This window comes from Haliotis rubra, unplaced genomic scaffold, assembly GCF_003918875.1.
Source record: "Haliotis rubra isolate DU_JTF1 unplaced genomic scaffold, ASM391887v1 Scf130, whole genome shotgun sequence".
Classification (NCBI taxonomy): Eukaryota; Metazoa; Mollusca; class Gastropoda; order Lepetellida; family Haliotidae; genus Haliotis; species Haliotis rubra.
Genome location: NW_025765226.1, coordinates 681,244 through 698,464, shown reverse-complemented (window position 1 = coordinate 698,464; position 17,221 = coordinate 681,244). Strand labels below are relative to the sequence as shown.

General features: G+C 43.5%; 2 protein-coding genes across 2 annotated transcripts in view; both read right to left on the bottom strand.

Annotated features, from left to right (window-relative positions):
• Positions 1 to 17,221, bottom strand: part of LOC124267271 — a 57,656-nt gene that overhangs the window by 19,107 nt on the left and 21,328 nt on the right. The gene's annotated exons all lie outside the window — the stretch shown is intronic.
• Positions 1 to 17,221, bottom strand: part of LOC124267272 (protein mono-ADP-ribosyltransferase PARP9-like) — a 98,558-nt gene that overhangs the window by 72,222 nt on the left and 9,115 nt on the right. The gene's annotated exons all lie outside the window — the stretch shown is intronic.

The window sequence follows — 17,221 nt, the reverse complement described above, 5'->3', positions numbered from 1 at the left end:
CGAATGTACAACACAAAAAATGCATCTTCAGAAACTTCAATGCACACTTACGTTCGAAAGTGTCAATTTACATGAAAATTACATGGAGAAATAGTGGTTCACAATATGCATGTGCAGTTCTGAGAAATTCTAAGCAGGTCCAGTTTGCTTTTAGATGTATATTGACATTTTTAACTAAATGAAACAAGAGTCATCAGAAGATGACATATCCCCCCGGCCCCCACATATTTGAAAGAATAAATAATCTGACAGTTACTTAAAGTCCAGCTTGACTTTTTTTTCAAGTAAGTCCAAATCGTTTCCATGGAAATCATGAAAAATATAAATGCCCCAAATCTGTATATAGCAATAGGAACCATTTCAAAATTTGCGATCGTTTCAATGGAAACCGGGACAAATAAATATGCAAAAAATCTGCCAAACAGCAAAAGGCATCACTTTGGCATCTGCCTAATATATCTGCCAAGTTGTGCTGAAAGATATTAAGAAGTTTGCCAGTTTTGCTCCGGAAACGAAGCCCACCCCTCCCTTTTGAGACAAAGTCCGAATCGTTTCCATGGAAACCGAGAAAATAATAAATCCCAAAAATCTGCAAATAGCAAAAAGCACCACTTTGGGATCTGCCTCCCATATCTGGCAAGTTTTGCTGAAAGATAATAAAAAGTTTTCGAGTTGTGCTCCGGAAACAAAACCCACCCCTCCCTTTCCAAATCATTTACGGAAACCGGGAAAAATAAAAATAAGAAAAATCTGCAAATAGCAAAGGCATCACTTTGGCATCTGCTTAATATATCTGCCAAGTTTTGTTGAAAGATATTAAGAAGTTTCTGAGTTATGCTCCGGAAAGGAAGCCCACCCCTCCCTTTTGGGACTAAGTCTGAATTGTTTCCATAGAAACCAGGAAAAATAAAAAATGCTAAAAACCTGCAAATAGCAAAAGGCACAAAGGCACCACTTAAGGATCTGTTTGATATATCGACCAAGTTTTGTTGAAAAATATTGAACGGTTCTTGAGTTATGCTCCGGAAACGAAGCCCAACCCCCTTTACGACTAAGTCCAAAACGTTTCCATGGAAACCAAGAAAATTAAAAATGATAAATATCTGTAAATAGCAAAAGGCACCACCTTAGCTACTGTTTGATATATCTACCAGTTTTTGTTGAAAAATATTGAACGGTTTTTGAGTTATGCTCTGGAAACAAAATGATTACGGACGGACGGACGGACAGACGGACGAGGCGTCGACTATATCCCCCCGCTTTACATGCCGGGGGGATAAAAATATCATTATGCCACAACTCACTGCTGTAAATGGAAACATTGCTATTGTATGTCTGGAGGCTGGCGAATCTTAATCTAACGTTGCACTTCACACCAATGTTCACCAGAGTTCCATAAGTCGTTTATGGGACCATGCTACAGGCAAAGGGCATGTTCCATTTGTCCAGGAAGCCATCAGCAATTACTTTCCACTGTTCAGGAGTAATGCATGGAGGCATGACTTTTGATGGGTATACTTTTATGACGGCCTCACAGACTTGTGGTATGAAGAGTCCAATGGTGTTCTTGACGAATAAATCTGAAATTGCAAACAAATTTGGCGAAACTTTGGCAAACCACTCCTCCTAATCAAATTATAACCCTCAGTTCCAGAAATACCAAACCCAGCAAGAAAAGAAACCAGTCAATTTTAACTCTGATAATGGGGAGGATTACAACGAAACGTTTTCCCTCCATGAATTACGTACTGCCCTAGGACAGGCTCACGACACTGCGGCAGGAGCTGATGAAATCCATTATCAGCTTCTGAAACACCTCCCTGACACAGGCTTGGAAACACTCCTAAATATATTTGATGACATCTGGACATCCGGACACTTCCCCCCTTCGTGGCACAATGCCATTATCATCCCTATACCAAAACCCGGCCGCGATCATACTGATCCCTCAAACTACCGTCCTATATCACTAACTAGCTGCGTTTGCAAAACCATGGAGCGCATGGTCAACAATCGATTAATCTGGTACTTGGAGACCAATAACCTCCTCAGTGACCTCCAATGTAGTTTCCGAAAAAACCGAAGTACCATTGACCATCTGGTGCGTCTGGAATCATTCATCAAAAACTCCATTGTCAACAAACAACATACCGTATCTATCTTTTTCGACTTAGAAAAAGCATATGATACAACGTGGAAACATGGTATCCTAAAAGATTTACACGAGTTTGGATTGAGGGGTAGACTACCTCAATTCATATCTCAGTTTTTAAATAACAGACAATTTCAAGTTCGGGTGGGTTCCACACTGTCTGACTATTTCCACCAAGATCAGGGCGTCCCCCAAGGCAGCATCCTGTCTGTCACACTTTTTAGCATCAAAATTAACAGCCTCACTAACGTTCTGAACAGTTGCGTTGATGGGTCCCTTTTCGTGGATGACTTCAATATTTCATGTCGTGGTAAGAACATGCATCGCAATAGAAAGGCAGCTACAACTCTGCCTTAACAAAATCCAGAAATGGGCCAATGAAAATGGTTTTAAGTTTTCAAAATCCAAAACAAATTGTATTCACTTTTGTCGTAAATACAAACCACACAAAGATCCAGACCTATCTTTAGATGGTTCTCCCATCAAGGTAGTAGAAGAGGCCAAATTCCTGGGACTCATATTCGACCGCCATCTGACATTCTTACCACACATAAAATATTTGAAAACAAAGTGCTTGCGAGGCTCTAGACTTGCTAAAAGTAGTCTCAAATACAGAGTCGGAGGGATCAGACCACCCTCCTTCACTTGTACAGATCATTAGTTCGCAGTAAACTAGATTATGGCTCCATTGTCTACGGTGGAGCCTGCAAAAGCAATTTAGAAAAAATAGACTCTATCCACCACCAAGGGCTGAGGCTCTGCCTGGGAGCTTTTAGGACCTCTCCGGTAGACAGTCTATATGCAGAGGCCAATGAACCTTCCCTTGAACAACGCCGCATTAAACTCTCACTGCAGTATATCACTAAATTACGTTCAAATGAGTCCAATCCAGCATACAATTGTGTTTTCAACCCGCTCTATGAAAACTTATTTCCTAAACTGCCAAGCCTGGTTCCACCACTTGGAATCAGGATCAAACCACACATATCTGCAGCTAAAATTGATCTCAACATCATTGCACCATACCGACTTCTGTCCTCACCACCATGGCAAATGGTGAAACCACAGGTCGATCTTACCCTCACCAAACTCAAAAAGTCTGAAACAAATCCCTTGGTGTTCCAACAGGAATACAACCAGTTACGTTCGAAGTATAACACTCACAGATCCATTTTCACAGACGGATCCAAGGACGATGGCCAAGTTGCCAGCGCTACAGTCATTGGAGCCAAGACTGTCTCCTCTAGGATCCCCGACAACAGTTCCATTTTCACCGCTGAAGCCAAAGCTATCTTCTCAGCTTTGACCTACATTCAACAGCAAAATCATTCCAAAAACTTCATCGTTTTACAGATTCATTATCCTGCCTTCAAGCACTTCTAAACGTGACTTCAAGTCACCCAATCATCCTGGACATACTAGAACTGTACAACGACCTTTCTACTGGCCAATATGACATCGTCCTCTGCTGGTTGCCGGGTCAAGTCGGCATAGCAGGTAACACTAAGGCCGATGCTGCAGCAAAAGCAGCTCTTGAAAAGCCCCTATCTCCACTGCTAATCCCGTACAGTGATATCAAACCCACTATCAGAAGCTATACTCGGGACCTGATGCAAAAAAGGTGGGACACTCAAGTAGGAAGAAACAAACTCCATGAATTGAAGCCAACAATCGGTTATACCTACTTGGGTTGCCAGTCAAGACGTGATGAAGTAATTTTACGACGATGTCGTATTGGCCACAGTCGATTTTACACATCATTTACATCTGCTAAAACGGTTGGGGATGGAGCCCCCATATGTCTCTCCTGTGATGAGGCTTTCACCGTCAAGCATATTCTGCTTGACTGTGTGGACTTTACATCTGCAAGGGACTCGCATTATCACGCAACCAATCTGAAAGATCTGTTCTCCAGCGTGAGCGCTCATCTGATACTGAACTACCTGAGGGAAGTTGATCTATATCATAAATTGTAACTGTGTAATGTCACTAACGAATTTACCTGCTCTTCAATTTAGTGCTATGACAGTCTCTGTTCCAAAATGACAATGTAATGAATGTGTGTCTTTGAAACGAAACCACTTTGTACTTACAATGTATATTAATGCAGACTTGTTCTCGTCACTATATGGCTGGAATAATGCCGATGTGACGTAAAGCCCAACTCAACTCAACTCAACTCAAACTTGACGACTCTGAAGGAGTATGGCAGGTCCAAGTAGCTGGTTCAAGCCTGGGCCTAGTTGTACAGAAATCGTTTTGATCGTGTACATTTAACAATCTAAGCACGATTCAAGTACAGTCCATTCATGTTGCCATCATACTGCCATCATGTTTTAGTGTGAATTGGGCTTTACTCTTCATACTGAAAGAATTTTGTCACTTTTGCAAATTATAACATATTATGCAGCAGTGAGGGGTTGGATGGTCCAGGCACAGTCAGGTTGGTAAAGCTGTTACCTGAGGGTGTCGAGGTGTTCTACCCTTTGCTCCTTAAGCAATCTTTCTAGCCAATCTGGTTCTGGGGATGATGTAGCTAAGATGGATAGTTAAAGATAAGTCCGGTATGGTGTTCAAGTCCACTTATTTTGGAATGAATTCTTTCACAAAGGTCCTCAGATATTGTCTAGCTTTCCTGGTCTACATGCAACACAGATTCACAAATCTCATGGAAGAACTTGTTGGTTTCTTGTACAATTCCTAAAGTTACAAGTTCATCTGAACCATTCTCTCAATATACAGAGAGAACCTCTCAAGTCAACGGTGGGGCCCAGAATCGCTTCTGTTCCCCTCGACATGTGAGAAAACTCTTTTCTGACAATTTTGGCTCCTCCCCCCGAAATAATGTCCTACCTCATACAAAAATGACTCATATCCAATCTTAATAATTAGTTACTTTCATTAGTCCCTTTCGGAGACTTTATTTGGTACCATCAAATTCTTCCAGTCATAAAATGACATTGCTAGTTATCCTTAAGCCATCCATCAACCAAACGTTGACATATCTAACTAATATCTCAGACTGGTAGGCGCCAGAAGATACTTAATCAAATCATTTCAGATCCTATGCGTGCCCCTTTATTGACAAACTGACCAAACTGACCATCTGTATCCCAAATGTCCATCCACCCAATTATGTAGAAACACCAGTTTGAACCTTTCACCCTCATTTATGTCAATTCAGAGAAATTGTTATTCCCCCAAGAAAGTGAATCAATAACAGTTCGGTTAGCTTGGTCAATGCACTTTCCCAGTACATTCACCCTTCTTAACTTGACTTCAAATTTTCCTTAAATATTTATAAAAGCATATAATGTTTTCAACTCTAAATATCCTGGTTATACATGCCCCTCCCGTTGTAGAGCATGTCCCATGCGACTGATAAATGGCTTAAGTTCCAACATACATACACATATATCAAATACATAACAATTGTAAAGATTTGTATACATATCAATAAGTCAAGAATACAATATCAATGAGAAATATCAAATAAGTAACTATATATCTGAGGACCAGAAAACGCAAAATTCAAATACAGGTAAGTGTCTCAGATAGGATCTGTCTTAGGTTGTACATATCTGAGAAGTGTAGAAGACATGTTAGAGCAAATAACATTTTTAAGTAACAAAATTGCTGATTGAATAAAATAAATGCAGATGTTGTTAGATATCACAAATCAAATGTAAGGATGAAAAAATTTGAAATCTTGAACCTATTTCTCTTTCCCCCGAATTTTTTTCATGCAAATCACAATAGGTTTACAAGATCAATAACCTTCTCGTTTCTCCCTATGCTTCTTGTGAACCTAATGCCGGGTTTGCTTCTCCCTGGTTCCAGTTAAAATGGTCCCAGAAAGCTTGGCTCTGTGGAGGGTAAAATAGCTTTATTTTCTGTGCCAATTGACCAACCCAATAAGGTGCCATCAGTCTCTTAACATAGAAAATAAGGCCTTTGGGAAGGTCAGGCACTGGTGACACAGTGTCCAGAAAGAGATGAACAAATGACATCTCGGGATGTGGTTCTACCCGTTTGGGACGATAATAATTTATCAGTGTCCTCACATCAAATCGGTCCAAAATATCCCTGGGTGGGAACAACACTGGATTCTTGCGGAGAATCGGTGAAATGTTGTCCGGCACTCCAATAAACGGGTCCTCATATGGTACTTGACACTCCGGGCACTTTTCAATATTGAAATAGCTAGGTAGCTGTGAGGGTGGCGGACCCTCGGCCAGGAAGGCCTCCAAACCTTCAATACCGGGTATATCATATTGTATACATGTCTCCCCGGGTGCCTGATCTTCCAGTGTTACCTGACGGAAATTGCCCCCTGTTATTTTCAACAGTGTGGCTGCACATCCTACATGTTGAACTAGTCGGCACCATTTACATAAAGTTACTGGGGAAAAGTTCCTACAATCATTGTGGATCGGAAATATCTCTTGTGTACAGAGAGCACAATAACTCAATGCCTCTTTTCCTGAATATCGGTTCCCACAGTAAAGTAGGTGACACGAAGCTTCACTGAAACTTTTAGCTACTTCGTCCGATTGAGGACCAGAGATAGCTTGCCAAAGTACCATCCTTGGTATCGGTAGCAGTCGCCAATATATTTCCATATAACCTTGCAATTCCGTGCCCATGTCAGTATGTAGCTCTTGTAAGTGGAACAAGATAGTCAAATCTTTGTTTCGAATAGCCGCTTTAACGCCTAGAACCACGAGGAGTGGAAGGTCAAAATATAGGCCATACATTAGGAGTACCGCCGCCCCGATCTCCATAGCCTTATCTATATGCCCCAAGTATGACGGATTTCTCTCGTCCAGGCGTGGTCGTGCAGCTACCATCAAAGCTCTTTCATATTCTAACTGACAAATCAGGTGGGCTGGGCAAGAACAGAATTGGTGGTCTTAAAGAGAAATTGCCTCTCTTTTATTCACTTTTTGAACTTTCAGATGAAACATTATTTCTTGGGTCCCCCATGTTATAAACATAGGTACCAAGACATCTAAAAAATAACGAAAGGCGACATAATCGGATCCACAATTTGTAGGGGATGCTAACCGGAGGGGACCAATTATAAAAAATCTTCGTCAAGGGTAGTCACCACATATTGCGGGTCTGACGAAGCCATGATAATTGCCCTAGGTTCACAAGTACCGATAAGTTAGCAGCTAGGGGTATTACAAACGATCGAAGGAGTACAATTTTTAGTACCCTATATAATAACTACAGTAACAATAGCATAACACAACAAAGCCTAACTAATGGAGGTGTACCCCTATGGTCAACGACCGGTGACTAGCCACAGTATACCACAGAATAGTGCGTCTAATAATCTTTATAAAAACGGGCGCGGAAAGCAGTGGAATTAGCGTATATTTAGCAGTAAGCAAAAAGCAGCACTATTCGAGCAGTGATATACTTGGGGGTACCAGCTAGCCACACAAAGCCACATCATCTGCTTAGGTACCATTTCCCCCTCTACGTGCAGCCCAGACAGTAAATGGGACTTGTTCTCTGAAATGCTGCCTAGTCGAACCAACAATTAACTTTCCAGAGAATATGGAGGCTCTCCTCCACTGTAGCATTCTGCATTACTATGAGTTTCAGAGAATCTGAGATTTTTTTAAGCATAGATTCTCAATTGGCAAAGAAAGTGAGTATGATCTTTTAGGGACCTGTGCTGAGGAAGTCCAGGATGATTTTGGTTAAGCAAAAAGCTCAACAACTTTTGGTAATAGACAGAAAAGGAGAGGAAGCAAATAATCGGCATGAAATATTACTCATTTAATGGTAATGGAATTTGAGCGGTTAGCACCTGCCCTTGTGAATACATCTCAAGTTGAATTGACAAGAAATTCATGAAAATCAAGTAATCAGACGGTCAATACATAAAGGATATTATATGAGTGCCCATTTCACATTATGTTTACAAAACGAGTGCCTAAATGTTGGTATATATACCGATATTTAGGCACGAGTGACGTAAACATAGTATGATATGGGCACGAATATAATATTCTGTTTATTACCGAGGTCGTCAAACTGAGGTAAACAAACCCAAATCTACTTTCAAACACAGGCTGGCTACCCGCCTTAGCCGCATGTAGAACGCAACATTCTAGGGCATCCAATGAAAAATATGAACCCTGATATTTTCGCCCTCGTAGGAAATAAGTTCTAGTAACGTCAAAATCAATTTGTCAATAACAGAAAATTTTCTGCAGTCAATCCAGGTTACGATGGAAATTTTTTGCCTCTTCAAAGATTAGGTTTTGAACCAACAAATTTTTTTTCCAATATTTTTATTCATTTCAGTTGAGCATATACAGAAGCATATAAGTATGGTTTGATGAAACAGCAGGCAATATAGACTAGCATGACGTATACAGCAAGTAATGCGTAGTACACTTTCATGAGAAGGTGTATTCAGGCTACCTATCTTTTAAGGTGAAAGTAATATAACATGTGTTATATTTGGGACCACACTTTCTTTACTAAGAAAGTGTCATCCCAAACACAACACACGTTACATTTGACCACTTTCTAAATGGCATTGTGTAACCATAATGAAAGTAATATAATGGAATATCAATGTTGGCATAGCAAACATTTTAGTCTAGCATAACCGATACAATCGGCAGTGCATGATATACTTATAAGAAAAAGTATTGTCAGGTTAAGGATATTATTACAGTTCTTTGGGCATTACCTTCTGTGGTGAATATGGTACAGTGAAATAACAATGTTGGCAAAGCAAACATTATAGTCAAGCATAATAGATACAATAGTGTAGTACACGTTTACAGTAGGTAGTGCATAATACACCTATAAGAGAAAGTATAGCCAGGCAAAGGATATTGTTTCAATTCCTTGGGCCATTACCTTGGGACTTTGCCGTGTTGTTATCTTTCTAGTGTTCAATGTGATATAATGAAATAGCAACATTGGCATAGCAAACAATATAGTATAACACATATAATAAATAGTGCATGGTACACATATAAGAGAAAGTAGAGTCAGGCTACAGATAAAAATTGATTCTACAATTTCAATTCCTTGGGCCATTTCCTCTGGAATTTTGCTATGTTGTTATTTTTTCTGGCTATATTGTAATAGAATCTAAATTGATATAGTATAAGTATTAAAAACATCATGTAAACTTTGTCAATCACAAGTGTCACCTATTTTCGTTATATCACGATCTATCTGCAAATGTCCATCCATATTTTTAACATTAAAGTAAATAATAACCTAATAACATCATAGACAGTTACCTGGTTCTGAAGTTCACAGATCTGAGGCATCTTTAAGGGGGCATATTCACTGTTGATAGCTATGTTTTATCGTACTGAACGTTCGCGGTAGCAGCACTTGTTAGACATGACCTAATTACCACTGTGTGTCACTACGCTATTTACATCCATGAAGGATTCTACTACTGACGTCATTCTGTACTATTATTGTACAGACTTATGTATTTCATGTCTCCCAAATGATGTATTTATTCACTGTCTTGAATCATTGTGTATTTTGAGTGTTAAAACCGATGTTTGTCAGGGACTATTTCTTGTGCACACTCCTGCTTCGTGGCTATTAATAGAAAGTAAGTGTGACTTTTGACCCAGATAAACAATGACTTATTACACTTGTTAATGACGATTTTCTGATAACTTTCTTGCTCAGAAGTGTTGTAAAGTGTATTCCATGATACATACTAATGAAAATTACACTTGATTGAACTGAATAACGAATTTGATCTGTTTGACATTTCTCGGGTTACGGTGACCTGTCAACAACATTTACGTTAGGCTGAGTGATTAATTATAAATTTGATGTCCGTTTTTATATGAAAGCCACATATTCATTATCTGGTATTTTCCTGCATTCTATGGTAGAAATGTTTTGATTTACGATATAGAGGACAATGTATAACCACCTGTATTTCCTACATTTGTACCTGCAATATGACAGTCGTTTCGTGTTTTGACATTTGTTGCCGACAATCATTCTAGGCACTAATTGACAGTCTGCTGTCCGTTTTCTCTGTTTGCATTTACCAAATATTTTAGCAAACTTGTTCGTGTCCGAATTGTTAAAGGTCACATAGGACAACATCAATTCCTGGATACAGGGCATATTGATTCTACACTGGGCCAAAGTTGTCAATGGTCTTAGTATACATTTGACGTCTGTCAAAATGTCGTCCCGCCGCTTGGCCTGAATATAATCGTTGTCCTTATTCTTGTTATATCACATGTTTACACAAATCTCACTTGTCCATCATGGTTGATCTCTTCGGACACTTTATTTAACATAAGGACAATACCATATGATAAAGGAAACTTATGCTTTTGTAAATTTCACTTGTCATAGAGCCGACCATAAACCAAGATGGCGGCAACTGACGCTACGTTGACGGAAAGATATTGTCCGTTTTATTATAACAAACTGTCTCGATGTCCTGATTATTTCTACTGTGTCCTAATTGTATTCGGACAAGAAGGACAACATAAGGACAATTAATAGTCACTTACTTGTGTTAGCAATGAAACTGCCTATGCAGCGTTTCTTGTATGCAAGCCATCAAACCTGTGCTCTGATTGGTTGAGAAAGGTCACATGACCTCCTGATGATGCCTATAAATATGATCACTGGTCAAGGCCTGACCATCTGCAGCCTGGCTGCCAAAGGAGAAGGAGCTCAGAGGGAAGCAGCCAAGCAAGACAGAAGATAAGGAAGGCCAGTTCACTGTGGGTTCTACTCACGGGGGACTGTTCCCAGCCCACTCATGGCGAACTCTGGGAACACCTTCTCTGTGACCGCCGAGGTTCACAGGAAACAAGAATGTGAGGTAGGGGGAGTAGCCGTGTCTACTCCCAACGGGAAAGGTAGGGGAGTGGCCGTGTCCACTCCCCATGGTGAAAGGAGGAGAGTAGCCGCGTCCACTCGCCGGAGGGAGAGCAGGGGAGCGGCCGTGACCACCCCCCAGGGAGAGAGTAGGGGAGCGGCCGTGACCACCCCCCAAGGAGAGAGAAAGGGAGTTAAGGGGGGAGTGGCCGTGACCACCACCCAGGGAGAGAGTAGGGGAGTGGCCCTGACCACCCCCCAAGGAGAGAGAAAGGGAGTGAAGGGGGGAGTGGCCGTGACCACTCCCCCAAGAGAGAGAAGGGGGAAGCAAGGGGGAAAGGCCGTGTCCGATCCCCCAGTCGAAAGCAAGGGTGTAGCCGTCAGATAGAGAAAAGGGAGCAGCCGTGACTGCCAAGGAAATTGAGCCCGAGAGTCCGCCCAACTCTCAGAGCTCCACAGCTAGCAAGGAGGTAGCCGTGTCTACCTCCACACCAACCGCCGGTAGGGTTGGCATAGATATGGGACTGCCCACCCCAATATCAATAAACATAGAAATGGACTCTGAGTCCGAAGAGGGAATGCCTAGCCCTCAAAATATCACAAGGGGAATGCCCAGCCCCAACAGAGATAGCTCAATAATGAAAGAGCCTCAGAACGGTCCCGGTCAGACCAGCAATTATTTCAGAACACTACCTCCAAACCCCAAAAAGCGCAAAATTGAGGAAACAGCAGAAAGTCCTAACAGCTCCTACGCAGAAGCTGCAATGAGTCTGCCTATGGGGAACACTAGCTACTCCGAAATAAGCCAGTCAGACCGGGCATTAGTTCAAGAGCTTTGGAACAGGAATGCTAAGAAATCCAATGACCGAACTAGACAAGCCAAAGCTTCGGCTAAGGCTGCCCCAAACAAAGCAGCAGGGGTGGGAGAGGCTAGTCTACTGTACAGACTACAACCTCACCCTCTCCAGCAGGGTCTCGGCCCAAGCTTTACGGGAGGAACTAGTGAAGTCAATCTCTGTCACTAAAATAAACAAAGCAACACGGGATATGTTGTCAGAGGTGACAACATAAATCATTGTGCCAAACTCCCCACAAAAGTCCTTGACCAAGCTATAGTTTGGAAAGTGCCAGGCTGGGTCTCGCACACAAGATGCGCGGTGCATCTTGATAAGGGTATCAGTGACGAAAGGCTCACAACCCAGCAGCAACACGATCCTACTATAACTGACATGTATAGGATTAAAAGCCAAGGCAAAAATACAAGAGTAGTAATACTCACAATATTGGGAACTACAGTCCCGGAGACGATCAAAGTGGCAGGCGAAGTAGTAGCGACACTTCCCTACCTCAGGCGACCAAAACAGTGCGTCAACTGTTTAAATTACGGGCATGTTAAGGCAAACTGCCTCAACGAGGCAAAATGCCGAACATGCTCTAGGCCAGCCAAAAGCTGCAAGGGCAACTGCTCTCTTTATTGCACCAACTGCAAAGTTAAGGGACACTCGTTCCTATCCAACTTCTGCAGGAGCAGGCAGCACAAAAAACAGAGTCTAAACACGGAGACTCTTGGCCTCAAACAGACGACGCAAACTGTTCAGGGCATTAAACAGGCAGCGACCAAGGGCAAGGTCAATGCTAAGACACGGGCAAATAAAGACGCTGAGGCAGCCAGCGCAGGCAACCCCACAGGCAAGGGCGCCAAACCAAAGCGACGTAAAGGCAAAAGAGGCAAAAGGGGCAAAAAGGGTCCAAACAAGCTGGCAAACAACACGGGCAATGTTGAATCCACCATACAACGGGAACAGGCAAAAGGCATGCTGTAATAAGCCATGACAGCAACACAAATGCCCACAACCAGACTACCCCAGACAAGCTGGTTGAATTTATGTGCGCCGCCTTAATCAAACTAGGCACACATAAGGACAGTGATGAAGGAGCAAAACTAACCATACTCTGGGAGTTGGCAACCAGCATCCTGTCCTATGGGCAATCTGCTTCCTTTCTCACACAGCAGATACAAAAGCTTAAATGAACATTTAAGCTACAAATAATAAGAACACAACTGTCATCATGTGCTTAGAAATATTACAATGGAATGCCAATGGTCTGAGGTCGCATGGCCAAGAACTCATAGCCCTAGTCAGACAACAGGTACTGAAACCCCACGTTATACTAATTCAAGAAGCGAAACTGGGGAAGAGAGCAAACTTTCGGTTACCTGGCTACACTCAATACCGCAAAGACAGAGCGGGGCGAATGGGGGATGGACTGGTCACTTTTGTCGTCGACAACTGTACATCCACTGAGGTCAAAGCAGAGGTGGGAAGCCTTGAAACCCAGGTCATCACGGTCAGCATGGCAAATAGCAAAGAGATCCGCATTGCAAACGTCTATCACAGGACTGCCGATCCCACCAACATCGAGGAGCTTAAAGAACTCAGCGACTTGGTTGGGCATTCAGGCCTGGCAGGATGGTTGAGGATTGGGTAGAGTCACAGGGACTCGTTATACTGAATGATGGCTCTCCTACAAGACATTGTCCTAATCGAGGAATATGGACTAGCATAGATCTTGCTATTGCCACTAAAAACCTAGCCCATGATTGCCAGTGGCAGGTTCATGATGACAGTTGGGGAAGTGATCACTCTCCGTGCTTCACCTTTCTCGGTATCCCACCTCTTTGCGATGAAATCTCAAACCCTAGAGAGCGGTGGAACTTCTCCAAAGCAGACTGGTCAAAATTCAGAACGGAGTGCAATAAAATCGAGCCGTCTGAAATCATCTCTGACGACGTTGATACCTTTTGCCTAAACCTAACATCGGCCATACACAAGGCAGCACTGGCCTCAATCCCACTCACCAAAGCAAAGGTCGGCGCCCGAGCCGTCCCATGGTGGAACCAGGGAATAGCCAAAGCATGACGCATTAGGAAAAAGGCATTAAACAGGTTAAAACGAGACAAGTCTGTCATAGGTGAAGTTCGTGTAGCTAGGAAACAAGTGAAAGATCTCATCGATCAGTCCAGGTCTGACTCGTGGCAAGAGTTCTGTGGATCCCTCAACCACAATACAAACAGTAAAGCAGTCTGGCAAAAGATACATGCTATCCGGGGGAAACGCAGGTCCGCCCGCATTCCCAAACTAACAGGGGCTACCAAAGTAACGGATAAAGCAAGTATCTTAGCCACCCACTTTGCCCCTGTCAGTAGCAACAACAATTTTTCTGAAGAGTTTAAAAAGAAAGAAAAATTGCCACCACGGCCCAAACAGCCCCCGTGCAATCAGCACGCATACAACCATGGTTTCAGTGTGGAGGAGTTCAGAACTGCTATACACCACAAAAAGGGTACTTGTCCAGGGGAGGACATGGTCAGCTATGAGATGCTCAAAAGGTTGCCAGACAGCATCGCCAGCGTCGTCGTACAACTGTACAATTTGATTTGGGATCAGGGGGAGGTACCTGCAGCATGGAAACATGCAGCAGTAATACCTCTGCTCAAACCAGGGAAGGAGGCGGCATCGGCCAACTCATATCGCCCAATATCCCTCACATCAAATCTGTGCAAGAGTATGGAGGCAATGGTCAACATTCGCTTAAAGCACCACCTTGAGACAAACGCACTCTTATCTGACGACCAGAACGGTTACAGAACAAACCGCTCATAAATCTTGACCACATTTTCCGACTGGAAAATGATATCAAATTAGCCCAGATCAAGAAACAGTACCTAGCTGCTGTCTTTTTTAGACTTCAGCAAAGCCTTTGACATGGTATGGCACGATGGACTCCTCCAAAACTAGAGAATGTTGGTGTACAAGGGAAATTGGCAAACTATGTTCAAAGTTTTCTGCAAGAAAGGTCAATATCAGTCTTAGTTGGAGACCACCTGTCTGATCCACACAGGTTAGATAATGGCACGCCGCAAGGAAGCATTATCAGTCCCACACTCTTCAACATCATGATTGACGACCTATTTGAACATGTCCGAAAGGACGATAACATCAACACCTCTAAGTTCGCTGACGATGGGGCTGTCTGGATCAGACATCCAGAGGTTTTCAAGATCCAGGCTCTGATCCAGAAAACCCTCGATGGTGTGGAAAAATGGTGCGACATCTCACCTGAGAAAACAATCGGAGTGGTATTCAAGCGGAAGGGTAGCAGAATATGCAACACACCCAGTCTCAAACTCAAGGGCAAAACGGTCAAATTTGAGAAATCAGCTTAGTTCCTCGGGGTTACTTTCGACCAACATCTCACATGGGCAAAACACATAGAGAGCATAGCCCATAGGTGTCAGAAAGACCTCAATGCAATAAGAGCTGCATCCGGCAGCTCTTGGGGAGCAAACAGCGATACTCTCCTGACCCTATATAAGACCCTCATCAGAAGCAAAATTGACTATGGGTGTGAAGCATACCACAGCGCCTCAAAAACGTGTTCTTCACCGGCTTGAAACGATTCAATATCGTGCTCTTAAACTGGTTACGGGCGCAGCGGCCCATACCTCCCACCAGGCCCTACTAGTGGAAACTGGGGAGCTACCACTCAATCTCAGGCGTGATAAGATGACATTGAACTATTGGAGTCGCTGCTCCAATCCACATGTCACTAGACTATGGGAAGAGACACTCTACCCCGGATGCATAAAAGCATTGCTCCAAAAGAGACCTGACATAACACCAGGCGGGCTCAGAGTCATTCAGCTCAGGCGAGAACACGGATGCGACCGGGTAGAGCCTCCAACATGTCAAATGACTGTGCAATGTCCCCCATGGGAATTAAAATCACCAAATGTCGATACCACTCTCACAAAAGAAGTGCCTAAAAGTGAGAACCCAATGTTGCTACGAAGCATTGCGCTTAGTAGGATTGACTCACTTTACGAAGACTCCGCTCACATATATACTGACAGATCCAAGGATCCTGTGAGAAATAGAACTGCCTATGGTATCCAGATATACACAGCCTCTACCAACCAAACAATCTCGGTCCGCATCCCTGACGGACAGTCAGTCTACACAGCGGAGCTAGAAGCCATACACCATGCACTAAGGTACAGCGAAAACCTTAGAGAGAAAAGAGTGGTCATCCTCTCTGACTCTCTCAGTGCACTACAGTCACTGGCAACTAAGCATTCGAGCAGTAGACCTGACACCATCCGAGACATTTTGGTTCTCATTCAGAAACTAAGAAGGGAAAATGAGAAAGAGATCACACTGTGCTGGATACCATCTCACATAGACATTCCCGGTAATGAGAGAGCTGACAAACTAGCTAAACAGGCGCTAGAATTGATCGTGTCACTGGATCATCCTTACTCAAAAGCGAAATTCGAAGTATGATCCAAGGTTCGATCACTAGCAAGTGGTAAAGGCAATGGGACACCTCAGACAAAGGCAGATAGTATCATGGACTCCGCCCCAGTGTGAAAGGGACGCGAACTACTCCCTCACAAAACAGGCGAGTCGACATCATGATCACCCGCCTAAGACTAGGTACCACCAAAACCTCATATAAAAACTGTCCAACATGCCACACCAAAGCTACAGTCCCTCACATTATGCTGGATTGCCAACGGTTTGACACAACCAGGCAAACACTCAGAGAGGAAACAGGGCTAGGTACATTGACAGCCATGCGACTGCTGGCTCCCACAGAGCACCTTGCAATGTACAGACCGCTAGCCAATTTCCTCTTGGAAAGTGAACTATGTCAGTATATCTAAAAAAGAAATTATATCAATCAAGCCAGTCTTCAGTTTGCTCGAGGGCGCCAAGGACATTATACCACCCAAGCTCCTGACCTCAGAGGACCAGCCCAGCCAACAGGGAGACAATATCACCCAGGCTCCCCCCCCACCACGCTCACGCCGGTCGCTCAGCCTGCCAACATGCCCGGTCGCCAGACTGGCCCACCAGTCCACCATGCGTCCCAAAGAGGGACAACACATGCGTCCCAAAGAGGGTCTTGCAACAGGGCGTGGCCGTGTCCACACCCTAGGGTAACAGCAGGGGAGTGGCCGTGTCCGCTCCCCAGGGTAAGTAAGCAATGAGTGTGAGCAAGGGAGTGGCCGTGTCTGCCCCCCAGAGTGACAGCAGGGGAGCGGCCGTGTTCGCTCCCCAGAGTGACAGCAGGGGAGCGGCCGTGTCTGCTCCCCAGAGTGTGAGCAGGGGAGTGGCCGTGTCTGCCCCCCAGAGTGACAGCAGGGGA